Consider the following 11,838-nt stretch of genomic DNA (forward strand, 5'->3'; position numbering starts at 1 on the left):
CAGAGTTCAATGGGATTTGAAAAGTAAAGTGGCAGTTGAAACTCTAGTGATAACACTTTTACAGTGCATGATGGGGCTTCCTTAAATCATCCTCTGCTCAGCACCGCTCCAGAATCGTATTTTGTTCTCATACGTCAGGGGGGCACCGCTCTGAGTTGATTTGAATTCAACTACCAGCGGTGCTGCCGCCGCAGCAAAGCGGTGGGGTGATCGATATATCGGCTTGCCGCTGGTCACCAATAGCGTTTCTGGTGCAACTGCGCAGTGAAGTAAAATCATCTTCAGATCGGCATAGCGGCAAGCGGCAGGAAAGTATGAAACCAGCATTAGTTGCTGCAACAAAATTGGAGTTTATTTTCCATGTTAAGGTTATTATTATTTTAAACTGTTGTGATTTGGTAGTTCACAGCATCTTACGAATGGTAGTGAGCTTTGGCAAAAATTGCATTGCTCAATTCATATCGAGCGTTTAGAAGAATTAAAATATCACAGATATAATTTTATAGGTGCTGCGGTTCTTGAGTTACGTTGTGAAGAGGGCTGAAACAACAACACTTTTGTAAAACGTACATAACTAATTAACAACAATAAATTAAGCAAGTTTGCAGAGTATACGATTTGTAGAATGAACTTTTGCAAAACATCAAGGTGTTAATTTTCAATAATATATTGATCTAGATAATGAAAATCGATTTTTAGGTTGCTTCGACCAACAATACCTCGTCTACCCTTAAGCGACTATAGACTTGAAGCTTGAGATATATGTCACACATATCCTCTAACAAAAAGAGCAGAAACCACAATGTTATGATACACATTCATGTAGCAGCTGGCACGAACAATAATGCATACGTTTACGTTTCACTTTTAACATAAATCTTTTACGAATTATCACTACTATTTTTAGTTTGGAAGAAGAAAAAGTTTTAGTTTGATGGTTTTGACTTGATTGTACCTAACCCCAATATTCCAATTCATTTCAATCGATATAGGTAATAGTGACTTCAGCATAATAACAACATTGTAACCTTGATAATGATTTGGATTGATAACGCTTTTTGAGAACGAACGTTGGTAAATTTGGTAAAAGGGTGTTTTTAAAAGCATTAACTAACATAACTAAAAACCATATTGACGACAGATTTATTATTTGTGCTCATCCTACTTTTTTGACTCTGATAATTGTTATCACATACAGTAAGACGAAGTTGTAGCTTTAGTTGCAGCTGCAATATTGGAGTTTATTTTCCTTGTTAAGTGACTAGACTTGAAGCTTGAGATATATGTCACACATATTCTCTAACAATGGAGTGAGAGCAGAAAGTTGGTTTTTCTAACAGCTTCTTATTCTAAGAGAACAATGGCACTATATGTAACGCTCACAATAAAAAATGAACAATTTCTGAAGTAGTAACGTAGCAACTTTGTATTAATGTGTAAAATAGTCTCGTGTGTGGATCGTTCGACTACTGTAAAGAAATATTAACAAATAAGGAAACTCACATCGAGTAAGGGCTGTTTGGAAGTCATGTTTCCCGACTATAATATTTATTTTGCCAATTCTAATTAAAGTTAATGCATAAGGTTGCACGAAACTATAGAGACAAAGGTGGAATCACAGTCGTAAGGACTGTGTAGATTAATTAACGGTTATTATTATCTTAATATCTTAAGGGATCTAAAATGAGCGTTTATTGCGTTTCGACAGTATTTTTTATGGGACATGAGAGCACCTCAGACCTATCGAATTGCATTCTGAATACGAAGCATGTCTTTCTGATATCAAATAATTTTCATTTTTGAAAATCACAATATAATACAAATTTTATGACAAATTATAAAAATTTGATATTTTTCAAATTTTTGATATATATAACAGTCCTCGAAGTAAATTATATAAATCAAATGATATATTCTTAAAGTGTAGGTAGCAGGGAGGAAAAGCCGACGGTCAATTGAAAATTTTACCTTTCATATTGAAGATATGGATTTTTTCCCAAAAGACCTAATTTTTGGAAAAAAAATCCATATCTTCAATACGAAAGGTCAAAATTTTCAATTGATCGTCGGCTTTTCATCCCACCTACATACACTTTAAGTATAAATCATCAGATGTGTAAAGTTTACTTCCAGTACAGTTAAATATCAAAATATCAATTTTTAATGATTTGCCATAAATGTGTATTGAATTGCGAATTTCAAAAATCAAAATTATTTGATATCAGAATGACATTCTTCGTATTCAGAATGCAATTCGATATGTCTGATGTGCTCTAATGTCCCAAAATAAATACTGTCCAAACGTTCATACCCCAGCCCTTAATTCGGGTATTTCTGTATGCTCAAAAACTTGGAATGAGCAAATACATCATTTTCAAAAGCAAATAGGAACAGTTGATTTCAAGAGATATAATCATTTTTTTTTAAGTACATGGTACCCATTTTATCATTTACCGGTGGGCATTTTTGGGCAATGGGCGGGCGGGTTAACGGTTGTCACCTTTGGTTGACACATGAAAATGAAACACTAGCCATGTATCAATATTTCTAAAACGAATCACGAGTGATTTATTTTTGTATGCTCTGCGGCATTTGCATATACTAAAGTATGCATACGTACATGGCTACAATGTTATATTAACAACGATCTGTTTTTTCTAGATGATAGCGATTTACGGTGCGCATAATTGCACCCTGCTGACGCACAAAGAAAATAAATCATGTAATAAAATTACAACCTTGCATGTGATACAGTTTGAGTTTAAAGACTTGGCCAAATTTCTCAAATAAAACAACTTTTAGAGTAACTTTTGGTTTTTAAGCTAATACCGAAAATAAGCTTTGCTAGTCCGAAACACAAAAAGGGTTCGCCTGTCTGAAAGTTAGAGTAGGGGCAGGGTTAAGGTAAGGGTAAGATTTCGAGTTTTTGGGGTTAGGGTTAGGGTTAGGGTACAAGCAAACTCTTGGGATTAGCGAACCTAATGGATGTCGATCTTATTTCTTTTCACATACATGATATAAATAATCAATTTATAATATATTATTTTCTCAAATACCCTATTGTTTTAAACTACAAACACAACAGTCCAGCAATTGTATTGACTCCTTTTCCATTTTTTCCTTGTATCCATTTTTGAATGTCTGGAGTTAGATAAAGAGATAAAGCTACTCATTTATCTGTGTTGATAAAAGCTTCAAATTAATGTGGCTTTCCATAAAATTTCAGACATTGTATTTTATGGAAAAAAAGTCAAAATTACGAATGTCACATTGTTATTTCCAAGCAATTGCAAATCATTTAAGGGGGAATAATACCCTGATTTTCATCAGTACCCCTCTTCTTTTTTCTCTTGCAAATTTATAAAGTACATTAATATGTTCATCATCTCATGTCATGAACTTAAATCTACATACAAAGTGTTTTTAAACCATTTTAGTAAGTCATTTTAGCCCTATATATTTTTTGTTTATACTGTATCCTAGTAACTGAGATGTGTGTTTCATAACAAACCATAATTTATTCTGTTGAACATGTCCACATAGACAATTTAATACTACAGCATGTATGTATCATCTATAATGTGTTGTTAGGAAAAGTGATTAAAAAAGGCTATAAGGTCATATTCTCCATAGAGTTGTACATAGGTCATTATACATGCGAAATCAACTCTATGGACTAGGCAAACCTAAGTGATGTGTTGAAGCCATCGAGTCCCAAAGCCAACATCTCTCAGAAATGATGTCCAAGGACATATCTTCAACATACCTGAAGTTGATGGTGGGGCAAAATGTCTGACATTGGTTTTCAGGGGGGTCAAAATGTACAAAAAATGTACAATTGGGGTTTGCATGGGTAATATCTCAGCTAAAATTATTCGAATAGGCTCAATATTGGATAAGAGTAATGTCCTACCAAAGGGCTCTGACTGGCAAAAAAATGGACAATAAAATTATTTTTACTTTTGGAGTTCTGACCCCCCCAAAGTTGGTCCTGGACGAAGTTGCATTTTCAGGGCCATATATCTTTTAAAGTAAAGGAGTTACAAGTTTTCTGATGCCAGATTTGAATTCTACACAAATAAGTACCCCAAGATACATACTTTTTAAAGTTGTAGAGGGTTCCCTTTATACATTTATGGACCTCCAAACGTCGGCTTTCGCGTTTTGACACATTTTTACACTGACCCCCCTAAATTTCAAATTGATGCCACGGGAAAACGGAATGGAGTATGAAGCTCAAATTTTCGGGATGGTACTTTCTCATCAATATCTACCACCACACAGAAAAAGAAAAAAATGAAGAGGTGCTGCGGTGCACATCCCCGGAGTTGACATGGAATGGGTCAGCAGTATATGTATGTACGGTACATCGATATCCTTCTTAACCGAAGGATATTGTCGCGAGATATTTGCACTATAAACACACCAGTATAAATTGTGTGCGGTATTACCGGAAGTAGGAGCTTCTTCATGATGCGTAGGATGCGCGCAGGACATTTGGAACGATTCTCACCCCCAAGAGTTATCAAAACAGAAGCTACATGTTCACCGCCATCATGGCCATGATCATATTGTTGAATGGGCTGTTTCTAGCTCGCGCCACAATATTTACACATTCCCCGTGTGACCTCGGGGTCATTGCAAATGTACGATAATGTTAGTTGGTATATAATTTGTGCGGTAACTGTGTCTCACTATAAACAGCAAGGGTATCGGTATATATACAAGGATTATCGTGTACGGTATACTCAAAATGCGGTATATTCACTATAAACACGCTCAATGACACGTTGTTACGGGTAATCGATCAGCAACTCTATTGAATTTATTTAAATGAGGCGCCTAAGTTAAGATGGGTGGTAAATAATTCTATATCGACTTAGATTGTGCTTTTGTGTGTGTGCGACAACTCGAGCACACCCTTGAGTGGTATTATAACAAAAGGTACCTCTCGTCCGAGTAGGCGCTTTCACGTGACTCTCGTTTGATCACTTATTGACAGGCGCCTCATTTAAATAAATTCAATAGAGTTGCTGATCGATTACCCGTAACAACGTGTCATTGCTGCCAGGTATATAGGTCTATCTTGACTACTTCGAAGCTATTATGTTGTTATCATGGTTATATAGGCCTGTTCAATAAAATCAAATGGATTTCTTAAGGGCTGGGGTATGAACGACCTTGAAGTACCGGTATCTGGAGAGGGGAAGCAATGAGTTACCCCAAATCACAGCGGCAGGTAGTGACTGGGCCGCCGAGTGCTAAAATATATTTATTTTGGAAGGTTCTTGTTTGTTTTAAATTTTGGGGCGTTTTTCCCAAATTTGATATTTTTGGTGATATTTCAAAAAAGCGACATGCCAAAGACAACTCTTTGGGCATATAGTTTGTTATTGTTATTGCAGTTCTTTTCCACATACCTATGTTAACATTCGATTGGGTGATTTACTAATATTATATGTTTTATGACTGCAATTTGGCGTTTTCAATGCGTTTTACACGTATCTTGAAATTAACGCAAATATCTAGTCACGCTGCTTTTAGAATTTTTACCTGATCGTCGGCTTTTGCAGGCAACAGAATGCAGATTGGCTCACGATAGATGTCGTATTCCTCTATGTGGTTCACTTATTGATAAAATGAGTTTGTATTCCTTGTAACAACACACACATTGCCGTCTGGTAACCGGGTCTGGTACTGATTTTGGGACAGCCATAGACTTCAGCGCCGTATCAAATCTCATAAAAACCACACGACTGACGACTATGTGTTTATGTTTCCCGCACGAAAGCTTGTGTCTACATCTATTACTATACCAGGGGATGACACTCTTATTCACATTTTCATTTTACAACGCAAACCTATATCGAATCCCGGTGGTTTGCGAATAATGATGATGTCCGCATCCCAGATCAATTAAACCCTGGTATGAATTATTTATTAGCTTTCGCCGCGATCCGTTTTGCAATAACATAAAAGCACTTCAAATAACAGCCCGTTGAGTTGAGTTCAATGAACTACGCCCTGAAACCGATAGTGCCCCGTCAAGAAGCTAGCTCCCATTGACCTCTATACAGGTCAGTGAGCTCTCCATACACAAATGAACAAGTACAATAGGACAAGGCCAGCACCTATGACCTGCTTAGTGACATGTTATTTTGAAGTCTTCTAAAGCTTAATATCTTGAAGATTAGTATTCGTTTGTACATATGGACTGCGCATTTATGATGCAAAATATTAGTTCTTATACTTTACAAAATATTGGTATTATGACACACGGTATAGGTGATATAAAACGACTAATAAAATCATGTCATCATGGCGTCATGTCAAAGGTTCATTATATCCCGTATGTTTGTCTAAATTAATTAATATTTTCAGAACAATTTCTACACCCATTTAATATGTACTCAGGTGGAACCCGACTTTTTTTAATTTTCATTTCTTTTTATGTAACAAATTCAGGTTTTTCCATTGCGCGCGCTGCCGGGCAATACAAATTTAATGCTAACAATTAAGAATATGCGTTTCTAGTATATACAGCGTCTGACTCTACCTGAGGACTACACCACATTTCGCCATAATACATTCTAGAAACGCTTGCTGTTAGAATAAGATAAATTTTAATGCTAATTTATTGCACATTCTAGGGAAGCGTGGTTACCTTTTTAAAATAACCGAGTGAGAGGGTTTTCAAGAAAATATTTTCCTGTCAAAACTGAAGCATCCTCTGTATAAAAGAAAATATGAATATCAACTGCACATCATATATAACGATTCGTGATACCCAATTGTGGCACATTTGATGTCGTTTAAGAAGCAGAGAATTTTATTTCAATTTTATATACGCCAAAATATGTTTTTAATTGAGCAAGAATAAGGATAGAAAAAACGTTGAATGTGAATATTACGTTAGACCCAACCAAAGATTACTGTTTCGTTTTTATGGTAATCTAATGTTTTAATTCCTGAAAAAACATTTTGGGTCTAATGTCGAATATTCACATACTCGATCAAAACATCGAACGTGTATACAAGAAAATGATAGGTTTTCCTCTATAGTATTTTACTGACTATGGAAATGTACTGAGACACAAGCACGTGTCAAAATCGATATAATGTTTATCGTTGGATTTTTTTGGTATAAAACACGCAGTTAACAATAATTGAGCGCTAATAATACACATAAATGTTTTTAGGCAAATAAAATTCCAAAATATGGTACGTTTTCTGCCTTTGCTTGTCACGTGGTAGGCCTATGTTGAGGTTGCGATTATATCTTCAAATAAGTTTCAAATGAATTCCAACAAGACAAGTGGCCGAGTGGTCTAAGGCGCTGGGTTCCTAGTGTGTCCAAAGCAGTCCACCGACGTGAGTTCGAACACCGCCTCCGCCAAACTTTAATTAAGTAAAATTAAAATTAAAATTTTACTTTAAAAAAATGTCATATTGGGGAAATGTGACTGGCAGAATTTATGTATGGCGTGGAGTGGTGTGCCTGAGGACCTAGCCTGAGTCCCATGGGCTCCAAGAATGGCTCTCCCTACACAAATGAACAAATACAATGAAGGGTCACCATTGCTCCCCATACACAAATGAACAAATACAATGGAGAGTCCGACTGCCATGCAAATGAGCCAAGTGTCCTCTCAAGGTATGCTCTGTGACTATACTTCTTTGGAAACGTTGACCTTTGACCATTCTTTGTATAACGCCCTGATATGACCTTGATATGTTCGCTTGATTGGGTACGTTATAGCATCCATTTCATTGAGTTCTTAGGACTTGGTCAGTAGATAATACCAACGCACTGAATGGTCTATTGTTCTATTGTGTCCGATTTGAGCGCTGACATATTGGAAAATGATGCCAATCAATATTCATGAGAGTGTACATTCAACGTCCAATTTTCGAAATTGGATGACTTGTGCTTGGCAGGTGTAAAATACGTCTGACTGGGCGTTTTAAATACGTAACGCATAAAGGAATTGGCATCATCGAATGGCTGCCTATAGTGCTGTTAGTGTTAGGCCGGGGGGTGTGTGTGTGTGGGGGTGTGTGGGCGGAGGGGGGGGGGGCTGTGTTTAGTTTCTATAATAATTATTATAAGGCCTACATTTATTTGTCATTCATTTCTTTTCCTTTCTCTGTACTTGCTAAAGTATCACTCCCTCTTCTTATCTCCCTTCCCTTCTCCATCCCCTCTTACGTTTTGGCCCCTCTCCTTCCTATCATTTTCCTTACCTTTCTATTTATTTACGTCTATTGATTTATTTCTCTTTATTTCTTCCTCTTTCTCTCTTCCTCCAGTCCTCTCTCATTCTTCATATCCCCTCCTTCAACAATTATGACATTCTCCTTCTTAAAATAAAATAAAATCTCAATTTGTAAAACAACTTTTATATAGGCCTATACCGGTATACTTATTATATGTTACATGTATACGTAGCTCCCGGGACGTAGCTATTTAATACCAACGCTCTGCAGGGTCTATTGTTCTATTGTTTTCGATTAGAGCGCTGACATATTGGAAAATGTTGCCAATCAATATTCATGAGAGTGTACATTCAACGTCCAGTTTGCGAAATTGGGTGAGTTGTGTTTGGTAGGTGTGAAATACATCTGACTGGGCGTTTTAATTACGTAACGAATAAAGGCATTGACATCATCGAATGGCTGCCCAGTGTTGTTATGTGTTTAGTTATTATATAGGCCTAATTCCTTTCTTTTCCCTTCTCTGTACTTATTCTTTCCTAGGCCTACACTTTATCACTCCCTCGCTCTCATTGTCCCCTCTCACCCTCCCTCTCTCATTCCCATCATGTTCCTTATATTTCTATTTATCTACTTGTCTTTATTATATCTTTTATTTCTCCTTCCTCCAGCCCTCTCTCATTCTCCATATCCCCTCCCCCCCTCTTCCTCCCTCCTCCCTCCCAAGACTTCTCACAGAGGTGAATCTGCCCTCCCCAACCCCTCTCCTCTTTGGGTACGCCACTATTTCTATACCAATCTCCTTCTTAAAATCAAATTAAATGGAACTTTCTTTAAAACAACCTTCATAGGCCTATACTTATACTTAAATGTATACGTATAGCGATTACCATTATAGTGTAATATAGATATATGGACTGGACATGGCAGCCTTCATACATTCTAATGATATCGATCAGCAAGAGCATTCAATTTATTTAAATGAAACGCCTAACGTCAGGTGGGTGGTAAAGATTATTGCATCGACAGCTAAAGCCTCCTTACAGAATTCAGACCCACACAAGCACACATTTGGGATACGTGAGTATAATCATAGATGAACTCCTGGATGGGCAGCTTTAATTAGCATGAGGCCGCATTGATATGTAAATAGCGTATTGTTATTTAAATTTGCGCCCAGACGTATTGAGGGCGACGTCATGTTATCCAGACGGAGAATGGCTGCATATGCCGGGCATGTCAATTTGCTGAGTGAAGGCTGATAATCACCTTTCTGTATAGGTAATAAGCTAGTATATTTCGTGTACCAGTTGGTTATAACAAAAATTAGTATCATATTAAATATATTAAATGTATAAACTTTGAAATTTACATGAATTTGAAGAGCAGAGCTTCGAAATGTAGCTAAGTCAGGTGATGTGAAATTCTGCTGCGTGACCCCCTCTGCGTGGTAGAATTATATTCATAAAACATTGAATTTAACAGATATCATGGGTAGCCAACCACGATTTATCAGCATTTAAAATATATGTTAATTAACAAAGATAAATAATAAAGAGTACAAATGGCAATTAACTAGTAAACAAGCCTGAAATCTTAAAATGTTGCCACGTGATTTCCCGAGCACATGATATGTTAACATGTGACCACTATTCAGATTTACCGTAAATATTTGGAGTATGCTTGCACATCATGCACATACACTGTGCATTTCTTTACTTCCGTATAAAATCAATAATTCATGCTGGGAGCCAAGTAACATTGTCTGCTCAGAGCAGAGTGGTATTTTATTTTACTTGAGAGCATAATAGAAATACATAAAGACGAATAAGGCGCCATGATGGAAGGTCAGGTCGGGTATCAAAGGTTATTATAACTTAAATACTACTTGTATTTCCCACCTTGCCTGTCACATATTTCCTTCATATTATTGACAGCAAGTCCTAATTTTGACTTTGCTATTGCAAAATGTCATTTCATATCAAATTAGTAGACTTTCTTTGAAAAACATATCACTGGTGCCTGATGGGAATACCCGTCCGCCATTTCATTAAACTGGATCGTTTTCGCCTGTTTTGTGCCCAGATGTATTGGGGGCGCGCTCATTGAACAGGCAAAGTTCGCAAAACTAACAACGTTGTTATTTGCCAAACTCAATTAACATGATCCAAGGGGTCGAACATGAATTATTCATAACGAGCTATAACGGATCGATAACTGGCCTCACTTTCTAGCTAGTAAACCAGCTGAATTTTTCATAGATTTTGCGTTGCTAATAGAACAACCGTGAATTTAGTGTCACCCCTTGGTATAATGGTACCACTTTACACATGACTGCCCTTACACATGACTGTAGTGTGGTCTAGCCCTAGAACTCTGGCCATAGTATCCGTTTTTACTTCCACTAGGGCCAGAGGCACTTACATTGAAAAAATTGTTGGAGATGGTTGAACGCAACAGAACAAATAAATGATGAAAATTGACCTTTTCATTGTGTTCGTGGGTCACCGCAAGAGCTGTAAAATTCCATTTGAAAAAACATATTTTTCATATTTATGCACACTTTCCCTACCTATTTAAATGAACCTCAATATTGACCATCATATTGTACCCATTTGTGTTACCTTCAATTCGACGATCCCTGTTGATTTGCCGTGAAAACGCTTGCATTTACTTGGAGGGAATTGTTCGGTTCTTCCGTTATTTACATCATTGGCATCATTTGACCTCTTGACCTGATGCGAAATCTTCCCTATAATTGAAGACCGAATTGAAAAGACTGTCAACCAGACCAAAAATGCCGTACTGCGCAGGTCAGTAACCAATCACGTCGCGCCTTTGCCCTGACGTCAGACGCAAACTAGTCTTTTTAATTCGGTCTTCAATTATACCATCATGCAACCGCATCTGACCTCGCCACATCCCGGGGTCGTCATGTCCATTTTACTTGTGGGGTGGATAAATGACGGAGTAGTGGACTAGGAATAGTAAATTAACATGAAACGTAAAACACCTGTATAAAACGAGAATAACTCACGCATGTCCGACCGGCCGGCCGCCCGTTGGAATAAAAATACACGCTGGATTGTCTTGGAACTCCAAATGCTTTAGTTACAAACAGAGATTGCGCTAGTAAAAAATGCATTTCAGCCCCTGCCAAAGTTAATTTTCGGACTCCCCCGTAAAGTAGAATAGTCCAGATTATCGTAACCTTTGACATTGCCAATATCACACAAATGTCGTCTATTTCATACCGTAAAGAAGTATGAGCAAGTTTCTGAAGAATATTGGTAAGTTTAAAGGCCAGATATCAGGCTAACGAATATGATCTGCATATATAGAAAGATCCGATCGTTGTCCGAACGTCAAAATTTGATAAATGTCAATGGTACAATTCCAAGCACGTGAAAGTCGTGAGGTCATTTCTCAACACAATACCTGTCAGAGGATAATTTACATAGGCACAAAAGACCGTGTTCAACGTAGCGTTACTCAGCCAAACATGGCAGAGTAGGTCCCGGATGGTCGTACATGTTCCTATCTCCACAACGTTATACCTTTCTAACAAGGAAAGAGATACAAAAGGCGAACGTCTAGTGTGGTCACTTATTGATACTCGCCTGT

The sequence above is a fragment of the Amphiura filiformis genome, chromosome 8 (assembly GCF_039555335.1).
Source record: "Amphiura filiformis chromosome 8, Afil_fr2py, whole genome shotgun sequence".
Classification (NCBI taxonomy): Eukaryota; Metazoa; Echinodermata; class Ophiuroidea; order Amphilepidida; family Amphiuridae; genus Amphiura; species Amphiura filiformis.